This window comes from Mustela nivalis (assembly GCF_964662115.1).
Source record: "Mustela nivalis genome assembly, chromosome: 6".
Lineage (NCBI taxonomy): Eukaryota > Metazoa > Chordata > Mammalia > Carnivora > Mustelidae > Mustela > Mustela nivalis.
The window spans coordinates 53,171,259-53,184,256 of NC_139025.1; the positions used below are offsets into that span (position 1 = coordinate 53,171,259).

At 39.6% G+C, this 12,998-nt stretch overlaps 1 protein-coding gene across 9 annotated transcripts in view; it reads left to right on the plus strand.

Annotated features, from left to right (window-relative positions):
- The window catches only part of LOC309867026 (uncharacterized protein), a 173,056-nt gene that overhangs the window by 24,893 nt on the left and 135,165 nt on the right, over nt 1-12,998 (plus strand). Inside the window, exons 2-3 of one of the 9 annotated variants that reach the window (XR_014312933.1) lie at nt 3,450-3,677; nt 8,823-8,900. The exons of 7 other annotated variants lie outside the window; for them this stretch is intronic. The gene's annotated coding sequence lies outside the window, so the exon portion shown is untranslated. The remainder of the gene's footprint in view (nt 1-3,449; nt 3,678-8,822; nt 8,901-12,998) is intronic. One more of the 9 variants, XR_014312932.1, reaches the window with a different exon arrangement.

Genomic DNA, 12,998 nt, shown 5'->3' on the forward strand with positions numbered 1-12,998 from the left:
AGCAGTGGTCCAACTGTGCCTTGGAACACTGTTTAAAGCAACCCTGAACTGAGACCCCACTTCTCGGCTCCATTTCTGTAGCTGGCTTCCCCCGTCTGACACCTGGGAGCTCCTCCACACTTAGACACCATTGATATTTCTGTGACCCCGTGGGACCTGAGACCACACTGTCCCTGTGAAGTCTCCACCCCTGCTCAGCCTCTGGAGTAATGTACCTCTGTGAAGCAGACTTCTAAGAGTTCTGATTTTGTTCTCCGCTGCTCCACTGCTTGCCAGGAGCCGGCCTCTCCCTGCACAGTCTGTCTTCCCATTGTTTCAGATTCACTTCTCTGCACATCCTACCTTTCAGAAAGTGGTTGATTATCTCTTCCTAGAATTGCTGCTCTTCTCCTCTTCTATCTCCTGTTGAGTTTGTAGGTATTCAGAATGGTTTGATAGCTATCTGGCTGAACTCCTGGGACCTGATGTCATTTCAGTCTGCTACTTCTCTGCCATCTTGTCTCTCACTCCTTCTCGAAATATATATTTAAAAAAAAAAAAAGCTTTTCAGGTAATTCTGGTTGTTTTCTGGTTTGAGAACCATGCAGAGATAGAATATGTGTAATAATAGTAAGAAGTATTAGCTTGAAACAAGCCTGTATTTGTCAGGACTCTTGGTTACAAGCAAATGTCAGAAACCCAAGCAAGCTTGAGCAAAATGGGATTTATTGGCTTATGTAACTGGAGTTAAGGGTGGAACTGGCTCTACCAACAGGTCCTTTCATGGTGGGCAAGGTTGCTTCCAGCAGCTGTAAACTGTCATTTTTATTATTATTCAAAAGGAAGAGATTTTCTGTCTCCTCATATCAAATCACATGAATGGACTCTTTGGCCTGCTTGGTGTAGGTAAGAGGAAGATGGTCATGTGATTAGCCAGAGGTCAGATAGGGCCCTGGAAATATGTTTCGTTAGAATCATATAGGGTGAAGAAGAGGCAGTTTTCCAATGGAAAAAGGGGTATTGGGGAGATAAAAAAATACAAATCTCCTCTACTGAAGTCTACCTCTCTGAATATAATGTAAAGACCTCTGGTGATTCAGTGATTTACCATGGGGCCGTTTCTAGCATTAAGCATTTAATCAAATGGTGCAAAGCTATTGGGGTCACCAAATTTCAAATAGGGAAGCAACTATTTAAGTTATTGTATAAGTATAAGATGTACCTGTTATAATTTGAAAAATATATTTTCTCTTAACTCTGAATTTCATGGATTTGACAGGACAGACTTCTAAGATGGCTTCCAATGATTTCCACCCCTTTGTATTCATATCCTTGTGTAATCCCTTCCCCTTGTATGTGGGCTATACCTTATGATTTGCTTCTAATGAGTAGACTATGCAAAAGTGGTGGGATATCACTTCCAAGATTAGATCGTGAAAGACTGTAAATTCCATCTCATGGGCATTTTCTTGCCTTTTTGATTTGCTTACTTTGATGAAGCAAGCTTCATATTGGGAAGGTTTAAATGTCAAGGAACTGAGACAGGCTCTGGTCAATAGCCAACAAGGAGATAAAACTTGTCAATAACCACATGAGTGAGCTTGGAACACATTCTTCCACAGTGAAGCCTTGAGATGACTATGGCCCTAGTCAATACCTTGATTGCAGTCTGTGAGAGACTTTGGGCCTGAAGATCCAGCTAAGCTGTGCCCAGATTCCTGTCACAATGAAAATGTGAGATAATAAATGTTCTAAGCCACTAAGTTTTGGATAATTTTTTTATGCAGCAATAGATAACAAATGAGAGACTTTAGATAACAAATGAGAGATAGTGGGAGACTTTAGATAAAAATTTTAGTATGCTGTAGCCATTATTCATGGATGTAGAGTGCACTTTCTCCTTAGACCGGGGTCCTGGTTACCCAGTGCTAGTTGCTGCATTGTTGCATTTTTCCTTCATCTGGAGTTAGTTAGATCTGGAGTTCTGTGTTTTTTTTTTTTTTTTAAACATTTATTCCCTTCTAAATCACATTGCTTCCCATCACACATACTGATTTAGTCCAAGGATAAGACTAAAAGCAAATGACAGGCTCAGGCACAAAACTGAGGAGGCCCTAGGCATCACGCTTGGTTCACCTTAGTCCCAGCCCTGATTGAGCCAATAGTACTGGTTTTATGTCTTGGTTCCAACTCTTATGCAGTTATCTGTTTACCTGTGATGGTATTCTAATGCTTCCCTAGAAATTAGTCTTTGTCCTATACCCAAGTGTAGGTATATACTCAGTGTATGTATGTTTTTGTGTGTGGCAGTTATGTGCTCATGTTTGTGTAAATCCATTTTTCTAAACTTTTCTGCCCTCTTTTGATTCCTTTCTGAGAGTCTCCTTTCCAAGGGAGGAAAAATTGATATTCTGGCTAGCTAGAGCCTAGGATATTCATTGGAGTCTGCATTACTAGTAGACAGTGTACTGTGCTTTAAATGTAAACACTGTAACTGGTATCCTGTTTTATTTTTATTTATTTTTTCCCTACCTTTGTGTGGTAAGCACCCACAAGAGAAGGCCAGGCAGTTTCTTCTTTTGCATCTTAAATTGTCTTGTTGAGCTGTCTAGACAAGATGGTCTATCTGTTGGTCTTTTCTTCCACCTTCCATGTCTGAAACAGGGTGGTTACTTAATGGCAGATTCTGTTTTCCCTTAAGACCTCTTTTTATTTTTATTTCCTGGGGGAGGAGATAGGAAGGCATGTTTAGGCCTTCAGGGCTAAATCGTATTATTCAATCCAGCTTCTGTCAGACCTCAGCTTTGGGAGTTATTGGGTGCTGGTTTGGAAGTTAATAAAGTGGTCAATTCTGCATTGGTTACTGTTCTTAACTATGGTTGTCTTGCTTGGAAAATATGCAGTCAGGAGAGGTGAGTGGTAGGGCAGGATCTGAGCTTGATAAGAGCCCAATATCCAAACTTCACCTTGCATTCCTAAAAATTACTGTTCATTGTGAGGCTGAATGGGTATAAGCAGAGAGTCTGGAATTTAGAGTCAAAGTGCTATGTGGAAGACTTTGCCTTTTGTGTGAAATGCCACAGCTGATTTAAATTGTGGCAGCCCAGCTGCAGATGGTGTTGCTGACATGGGGCCGGTGGCTGGATTTGGCGAGAAAAAGTGTTCATTTTGTGGTCAGAACAGGTTTGAGTGAGATGGAAGCCTGAGCAAGCAGGGGTCTGGTCTTGCTAGGGGAGAGTATTTCCTCGGGGAGAGAAGAACCTCTGTAGGTACTTGTAGACCTGCAGAGATAGCTTCAAATGTTATGAACCGAGTATGTAGGGAAAGGGCAAACTCTTTCTGGGACCAGAGAAAACTAAACTCAAAATGATAGAGCTTTGGTGCTCTGGCTTTTTAGGAGGGTATTTTGTGGCTGGACAGCACTCATTTCATGTCTCTAGTCTTTCAACAAGGACAATTTTGTTTTCCAGGGAAGATCAGGTCCTTTTGCAGCAAGGGATTATTATTTATTTGGATTTTTATTTTTTGATGCTGCCTTTGGAGTAGTGAAGATTAACCAAGACCTCAGGAATTAAGAAATCAGAGGAAAACAGATTTTGATGAGAATCACTTGACAAAGATTATTTCATCTGCTTGGACCCTCTAAGAATAAAAGAAGACAGGAGCAGCCTCATGGATTACCGCCACCTGGGGTTTTGGTAAGCCATGGATTTCACTGACTTCAGTTATATTTAATTTCAAAACTATAGTCTCCAATGTTTAGTATGAACTCACCAGCATCTTTTAAGACAGAAACCATGGAGAATATTCCACATCCCCCTCTTGCTTTTTCTGTCTATCCTTCTCCTCTCAGATAACACTCAATCTCTGTTATGATTCATGGCAGATGACAGCAATGTGGGAAAATTTGCTTTGTCTGGGAAATGCCACTGGGGCAGTTACCACATTTGGGTGTAAATTTTCAAATGAGTGGGAGAGTAATATTGATATTCATGTGTTTTATTGACAACATTGAAGTTGAGGAATGAGACACCTAAGTGTTGCAGTTAGGATTAATTTAACTTTGGTAATGCCAAGGAGCAACTCTCATTCTTGGTAAGAGCCACTAGGCTGTAACTGAAGAAGGCAGCTAGGCCTCTGACGTTGCTCTCTGGTTGGACAGAGAGCAGAGGGCAGAGTAAGAGATTGAGGGGAAGAAATAGGAGCTCTGATTTCTTTGGGACCTTAATTTCTTTGTATTTGCACTTTAATTTCTCCATGGGAATTTAATGAGGGATGGGAATTAAGAGTGTATAAATTTAGGTTATTTTAACTTCCTGGTGAATTGAACCTTTTAAGATGATAAAGTGACCTTTATCTCTAGCAATACTTTTGGCTTTGAAGTTCATTATTTATTTATTTATATTTTTATTTTTTTAAAGATTTTATTTATTTATTTGTCAGAGAGAGAGAGAGAGAGCGAGCACAGGCAGACAGAGTGGCAGAGGGAGAAGCAGGCTCCCTACAGAACAAGGAGCCCGATGTGGGATCCCAGGATGCTGGGATCATGACCTGAGCCAAAGGCAGCCGCTTAATGAACTGAGCCACCCAGGCATCCCTGAAGTTCATTTTTTATATTGATATAGTCATATACCAGCTTTCTGTTAGTGTTTGCGTGGTAGATCTTTTTGTGTTCTATTGTGATTTTGGCCTTTCTTAATCTTATATTTTCGATGTGCATCTTGTAAAGAGCACATAGTTGGGTTTTCTTTCTTTAATCCAATCTAATTTTGTCTTTTAATAGGAATATTTACATTTAATCTATTTTTGATATATCTTCAAGTTGACTGTTTTACTGTGTTTTCTTTTTGTCTTACCTATTCTATGTCCCCTTTTCTCTGAAAGAAGAGAAAAGTTTTGGACTTATTATGTTATTCCAGTTTTTTCTTGAATTGGAAGTTAGGCATACTTTTTACTGTTCTTTTAAGCAGTTTCCCTAGAAGTTAAACATGTAATATTTATTTTTAAGGAGTTTATTTATTTATGTAAGAGAGAGCACAAGCAAGCATGGGCGAGGGGTGAGGAACAGAGGGAGAGGGAAAAGCAGACTCCTTACTGAGGAGGGAGCCTAACGTAGGCTTGATCCCAGGACCCAGGACCCCCAAGATCATGACCTGAGCTGAAGACAGAAGCTTAATGGACTGAGCCACCCAGGAACCCTACAGCATGCATTTTTGACTCATCAAAGTCTAATATTAATTTATACTTTCCTCCCAAATGATGTTAGGACCTTGGAACAATTAACTCCTTCTTGGCTTGTTGTATTTTTATTGATATTTTAATTCTCTCTATATTTGAAACCTCATAAAAATATTATTTTATTATTTTTCTCTGTATGGTCAATATTCATTTAGATTCACCCACATATTTACCATTTCTATTGCTTTTTATTCCTCCTCACTCTCTGTACTTCCATTTGGAATCACCTTTTTTCTTATGCCCAGGGAATTCTGTAAAGTATAGGAAGTTCCACTGCTATTAACTCATTTGATCCCAAGGAGTTCTCCAGGTAGCCGAGCGGTCTAGGAGAAGTTTGACCTTCTCTAGCACCATGATGTCTGGCAACAACGTCCAGCTTTGTGGATCCATTCTCTAGCAAGTAGCTACAGATCTCTGTAGCTCTGCCAAACTTGTGAGGAGCTGCTTCCATGAGCCAAGCCTAATGGGCAGCTGGGTCTGGGAGAATCATGGACTTAGGGCCTGTGAGAGATTTTATTTCCAGGAGAGCCCAGTTTATGGCCAGCAATTGCTGCTCTCATGGTGTCTAACACAGGGCTGAGGAGAGCAGTTTTTTGCATAAGAAACCCATGGACAGTTTATGGCCATCATGGATGGATCCAGAGCCTGCAGGAGGCTTGAGAGAAGGTTGATAAAGCTTCAGTGGTGAAGGAATTTCTGAGCACTAATGAGAATACCTATTATATTGTGATCTGGATAGATTCTAGAGCCTTTTTTTGGAGAGGGACAATTAACTACAGGCTAATTTACAAATAATAGTATAAATGACCTTAAGTACAGTGTGTAAATGAGGAATATGTTGTCTGCAGAACCCAAAAAAGAACTAAAAGATATTGTGGGTGCTGAGGTTCTTGACCTTGTCAGGAATGGAGCAGTCCTTGTTTTACTGAGTACTTACTAGACATTTAAATGAAACAATGGTACGTTGCATTATGTGTGAGCCAATGGCTCAGTCAGTCCCCTTTTTCTTTTTTCTTTCTTTCTTTCATTCTTTCTTTCTTTCTTTTTAGTGTGTGCGTGTTTTAATTTGAGAGAGAGGAAGATACAGATACAGAACATGAGCAGGGAGAGGAGGCTGAGGAAGAAGCCGACTCACCGTTAAGCAGGGAGCCCTGTTAGTCTCCTTTTCTGAACTCTTTTGTGAGTAATTATCCCAAATGAGTGCTTCCAATAAGTCTTCTTAGTGGAGATCAGTGTAATCAATATAATGTTAATACTTGTGAATCAATGTAATGTCATACCTGTGACCCTGGAGAAAATTGGATGTAGTTAAGCTCTTGCTTGCAAAGATTATGTGTGATTTTAAGACTGTTGAGGTATCCTATGGACAGCTAAGTAAACAAGTACTCTATTTTGATGGTAAAGGCAGCCTGCAGTTGAAAGTCTGTTGAAATAGTCACTAAATAGAACATTTAATCAAATCTACAATACCAAAATATTTATTAGTTGGCGATTGGAAAGTCAATAATTTCAATAATATTGGGACTAGGAGCCTTGATAGGAAGGATCAAGGCATTTAAGATTGTATAGTCCACTATGAGGCACCATTCATTATTTCTAAGCTAAAGTACAGGCAAAATTAGATTATTAAATGAAAAAGCAGTGAGGATAGCCACCCCTTCTCTAAATGGGTTGTCTTGTATAAAGGATTTCAATCACTGAATATTCTAATTTACATCAGTATTAACTTTTTTAATGGGGGGAGGGGAAGGTTCGTGGTATCCCATTTGTCAAGTGCAGACAACTTAATTTTAATTTGTTACTCATTGGGTCAGAGATCCATACCCACTGTGGTATATTTTACGGCAATGCCTTGGCTGTGGGGAATTTAGGCAGTAGTTCCAATGGTTAAGATGAGGCAGGAGAAAGGAGAGGGGGAGAGATAGATATTTCTGGACATATTTCAAGGATATGAAGTGTCCTCTATCTTGCTCTTATTTATAAATTTAATTTTCCAAGAGAGCCTCACATCAGTATCTAAAAGGCTAGGGGATTCCCTTGTGGCAATAATTATTTTATAGGGCTTAAGGGCCCCAGGCTTAAATCAGGTTTGAATTAGCCCCTTTGCTGTGCCATGAGGATGCCATGAGGATATAAGCCTGAGGATTCAGATCTTAATTATGACAGAGGCATATGCAGCACAGTGACAGAAATATTTAGAGATTTTGGTAAGGTGTTTGCTCTTAGGACTGAGGGCATTAGCACACTACATAATGGCTGCTTTTTTTTTTTTTTCTCTTTCCCTCCACCCTTTTCTTACTACCTAATGACTGTTCTTTCATGAGTGACCACTGATGGACTTGTATCTTTCACAGGCTATAGTCTTTCCTTTGAATACGTTATATATCTGAGACTATGGTGGGTAAGACACAATCAATTGGTTATGGAGTATGAGTCTTTACCCGGAACCTAGCATCAGTCACAGTTCCCTTCTAAGATAATAGATAGGTCTGTGTTGAGACACAGTATTTGAATGAATATTTGATATTTGACATTTAGGAAAAGGAGTACGGTATGTTTTTCCTTTTTTTCTCCACCTTTACCCTTGGAATGGACAGACTCACCCAGCAGTAGGATATGGAGATGAAAAGGGAAATACTGGGACTATCAACTCCTTTTGTTCACTGTTGACAGGAGAACCCTTAGCCCAGCAAGCTATGTTTAATAGTAAAACTCTGATCTCCTGATTATTCCTTGATTAATGAATCCTATAAGATTGATGGGAAAGAGAACTAATGGTTTTTGAGTTCCTGACAGTCCCTGTATGAAATGTTCTATACTTGAAAATGTAAGGCAGACTGGAGATCCTTTGTATAAGGTCTCTACTTAAAAAGAACCTCAAATAAGTGATTCATTTGTAGAGATCTGGTGGCCTGAACATAGACCTTGAAGAATGGAAGAAATGCTGGCCTTATGAGGTTTGGTTTTTAGGGAAGGAGTGATGGGAGCTGAAGTGGTGGAGGACATTGATGGCGGCAGGATCAGGGTGGGGCCATGAATGCAGTGGTGAGGATGATACAGAGGCAATGAAGATAGAGGAGAAGCGCTTTTTACAATTTGCTTTCCCCAGAAACTAGAGCCAGAGGCTAGGATTTGGATGCTGGGAGTTTAAATAGGAGGTGACTGTTGGAAGCAGGGGAAAGTAGTATGGTGTTTTCTTGACACGGCAAACAGCAGGAATGGAGGAATCTGAGGTCACATTGGGCTGTCATGGTTGTGGCTGAAATCAGAGGTGGACCTTGGGGATTAGATGTGGACACCAGAGGCATTTGCTCCTGTCCATCCCTGTAACATAGCTCATATTCACATGTATCCTGCATTAAGTCCATTTTTTCACTGAGTCTTTAAGGAGGTGGCTGCCCTTAATCTCTATATGACTCAATCTCGTGAGTTAGAAGAATAAGCTTTAGTTCTTGCTGTGCATGGTTATAGGCCATGACTGATATTTTCTCTCTAGAGTTTTCCTAGTGTTTGGGTGGGTATAGTAGCCCTGCTTGGCTTGGTGATAAAGACAGAACTTCATCCCTGAGGGGTCTGAACCCGTGGTTGTCTTTTGCTTTTATTAGGTACTGGTTACTTCAGTTACCCATCTGCTGTTACACCTGAATAGGAAAACACCAGAAAATGGCAGCAAGTGTACCAAGGTACCAATGTGCCTTTCCATGCTCTTATTATGAAGCAGAAATCTTGGTTCCTTATTATAATCAGAGTTTAACATCTACAACGTTATACATTTTTGCTACCTGCAGGGCAACTGGCATAAGGATCCCAAAGTGATCAGGTTGCTAATTATAGTTTCAGGTTCAGTGCAGTCCTTGCCGTACTGCCTGGTGGGAGTACCCCTTGCCCCCCTCTCCCAACCTGAGAACCAGGACCTCAAATTAGAGAGCCCAAGATAATGGGAAGGGAAGCACATATTCCACACATGGAGTCACTGGGAGTGACAGAGAGTGGCCCAATACCACATCTACTCCCTGGTTCTCTACCCATGAATTCAGCTATTGGGTCACAGATCTCTATATTGGTCATTGCTTGAACTGCACATACTGCATCTGGGAGGACAGTACCCCTATCTTGCAGAGTATCATCCCTGAATTAGTGCCCTAGTGAAGGTTTTAGTATTACTAGTAATACTAGTATATAGTAATATATATAACAATATATAGTATACTAGTATATAATAATGCTAGTACACTAGTATTCTAGTAAGGGTCTTCTAGTATTCCCATTAGTTCTTACTTCAGGGGGAGTCTAAGCTCATACAGAACACTCCCCCAAAGATGCTGCTGAAATCAGGGGTTAGGCTGAGAGAATGTGACTCAGGCTTCAGAGGCATCCACTATAGGAGAGAAATGTTGGTATTATTTAAAATGGCCATGAAAGTTATTAAGTCTGCTTTAATTTTTGCCTACGGAAGGGAATTGATCTAGCCTCACAGATAATTTTTTTCTGGCTTTGTTGAGGTATGATTGACAAATATTGTATATATTTAAGGAATACAATGTGATGTTTTGATATATGTATTCCATGTGAAATGATCATTACAATCAATCTAATTTATCTATCACCTCATATATTTACCTTGTGTATGTCTGTAAGAATACTTAAGAGTCACTCTTGGCAAATTTCAAGTGTACAGTACATTATTAACTGTAGGCACCATGCTGTATATTAGGTCTCAGAACTTATTCATCTTATAACTGAAAGTTTGTAACCTTTGACTAACACCTTCGTTATTCCCCAGTTGCTGGTAAGTACCATTATACTCTCTGTTTCTGTGTGGTTGACTTTTTTGGATTCTAGTATAAGTGAGATCATGCAGTATTTATCTTTCTGTGCCTGGCTTATTTTACTTAGTATAATGTCCTCCAGATTCATCCATGTTGTTCAGGATTTCTTTCTTTTTTAGGGCACAGTGATATTCTATTATTTGTGCATATGATGAACAGATAAAGAAAATTTATATACCTATCCCATTCAATACCACACTTTCTTTATCCATTCATCTATTGACAGACATTTAGGTTGTTTAGATTGTTTCCATATCTTGCTGATTGTGAATAATGCTGCAATGAACATGGGGGTTCAAATATCTTTTTAAGATACTGAATTCATTTCCTTTGGCTATATGCCCAGAAACAGAATTGCTGGATTCCACAGAAGTTCTATTTTTAATTTTTTGAGGAATCTCCGTACTATTTCCCAGAATAGCTATACCACTTTGCATTAACACCAACAGTGTTTAAGGAGTCTCTCTTCACATCCTTGCCAACACTTGTTGTTTTTTGACTTTTGGTAATAGCTATCCTAACAGGTATGAAGTGATATCTCGCTGTGGTTTTGATTTGCATTTCCCTAATAATTAGTGATGCTCAGTACCTTTTCATATGCCTGTTGGAACTCTGTAGATCTTTATTGAAAAATGCCTATTCATGTCCTTTGCCCATTTTAAAATCAGATTTTTTTCTTTTGCTATTGAGTTGTATGAATTCTTTAAATGATTTGGCTATTAATTCCTTATTGGATATATGGTTAGCAAATATTTTCTCTCATTCCATACATTGCATTTTCATTTTATTGACATGTGGAAGGGGCACTAGAGCTTTCTGGGTTTTCTTTTAAAAGGACACTAATACCATTCATGAAAGTTCCACCCTAATGAGCTAATAACCTCCCCAAAGTACCGCCTCCTAATATAATCAAATTGATGGTTGGGATTTCAACACATGAATTTTGGAGGACAAAAACAGCCCACTGCAAAATCTTAAGTCCATTGCAAAATAACAGGTAATATAAATGCCAAGTACATTGTATTTACCCCCAAAAAGTGGAGGAGGAAAAGGAGGAAGAACAGAAAGAGAGTGACTCATTTTGAAGTTGAAACTGAAAGAAACAGAAATTCTCAACCTCTTTCCCCTGCCCCACCTTTTGATGAAACTGTTCATGCTTGGGATTTATCACAGATATACAGGCCCTGAATGGAAAATCTGAACATATGTCTGATATCTGAAGGAGCTTACAGAATTTTAAATTATTCACAAAGAACAGTTACATTAAAAAATGTCTACTTTCTTACTTAGAATAATTTGTGCTTAATCTGGTATTCATTACTGTGGGGATTTTTTTTTTCTTATTTTCTTTATACTTCCTGTTTAGCAGCATGGCATTGGCTGAGAGGTTAAAAAAGCAGAAAGACAGCAACATCAAGGTTGAGTAGAGTGTATGAGGGCATAAAATGCCCAGAAGAAATGGAATCCATGATACGTTTGATGTCACATGACCAGCAACCATTCCATCTTCCCATGCCTCTTAACAGTTTGTTTCTGATTAAAAATATGATACTATACAAGTGTAAGATAATATTTTCCCAATGTACTGTGTGAAAGAATTGGAAGACAAGGGAGAAGGTGGTTGTTAATACACTCTTAGGCCAAGAAGGAGGTTGAATTGACTTATTAATCAGAAGAAAAAAATTTTCTTTAAATGTTATTTAAAACTACAACTACCTGCTTCTGGTACCTGCTTCTGTCCCAAGGAAGTGGCATAGTATTCATATTAGACTTTTAAAGAACAGTATTGCCTACCATCAATGTTAGCTTACTAGCTCTTTTTTTTAAGATTTTATTTATTTATTTGATAGACAGAGATCACAAGCAGGCAGAGAGAGAAGAGGAAGCAGGCTCCCCACTGAGCAGAGAGCCTGAGGTGGGGCTCGATCCCAGGATCCTGGGATCATGACCCAAGCTATAGGCAGAGGCTTTAACCCACTAAGCCACCCAGCTGCCCCGGTTTATTAGCTCTTGAGGTCCTTTGTCCTCCAAACCTTCAGTTAAGGATGACTCTTCTTGGTGGTAATGGTGTTTTGAAGAAATTAAGAAAAGGACTGGTTCCAAATCTGGGAGTGAGATGAAATTGGACTGAGACAGTTCAGGAAATTGACTGCAAAGCAGTTGTGAGATTATGAGTCCCCAGGAATCCTGGGAGGCAGTGGTCTTCCCTTTAGACATGGGCTAAGAGTTTGAAACCATTCTTATACATTTCAGAGATCAGAGTGACCTCAGATGACATCCAGTGACTCTCTTCTGTGTTCCTAAACCTCCTTTCAGTTCTGATACAGGAGCTATTTCAGTTGAATGGAGCATAAAATGCAGAACTCTGGCCAGAAGGAAGGTCAGGAGCTTTCAAATTTTGGCAAAAATACAAGTTTTTAAATACATTCTTTGGGCTAATCGGAAGTCCTGGTAATAGTTTATAACATTATGTTAAATGACATGGCATTAAATATCATTTTTTAAGAAGATTGATTTATTTTTGAGAGAGTGCATGCACAGGGGAGGAGCAGAGGGAGAGAGTCCTCAAACAGACTCCCACTGAAGGTGGAGCCTGAGGCCACCCACTGATCTCATGACCCATTAGTTCTTTTTTTTTGAAGATTTTATTTATTTTTGCACACACGTGAGGGAGAGAGAGAGAGAGGGAGGTCGAGAGCACAAGAATGAAGATGAACAGGGGGAAGGGCAGAGGGAGAGGGTAGCGGGAGAAGCAGACTCCCTAATGAACACTGAGTCCAATGCAGGACTTGATCCCAGGACCCTGGGATGCTTAACCATCTGAGCCATCCAGGTGCCCCTCAAGACTCATGCATTCTTAATCTGAGCTGAAACCAAAGCCAGGGGCTCAACCCACTGAGCCACTCAGGTGCACCTACATATGATTTTTATTAAGTGATTCATAATTTGACC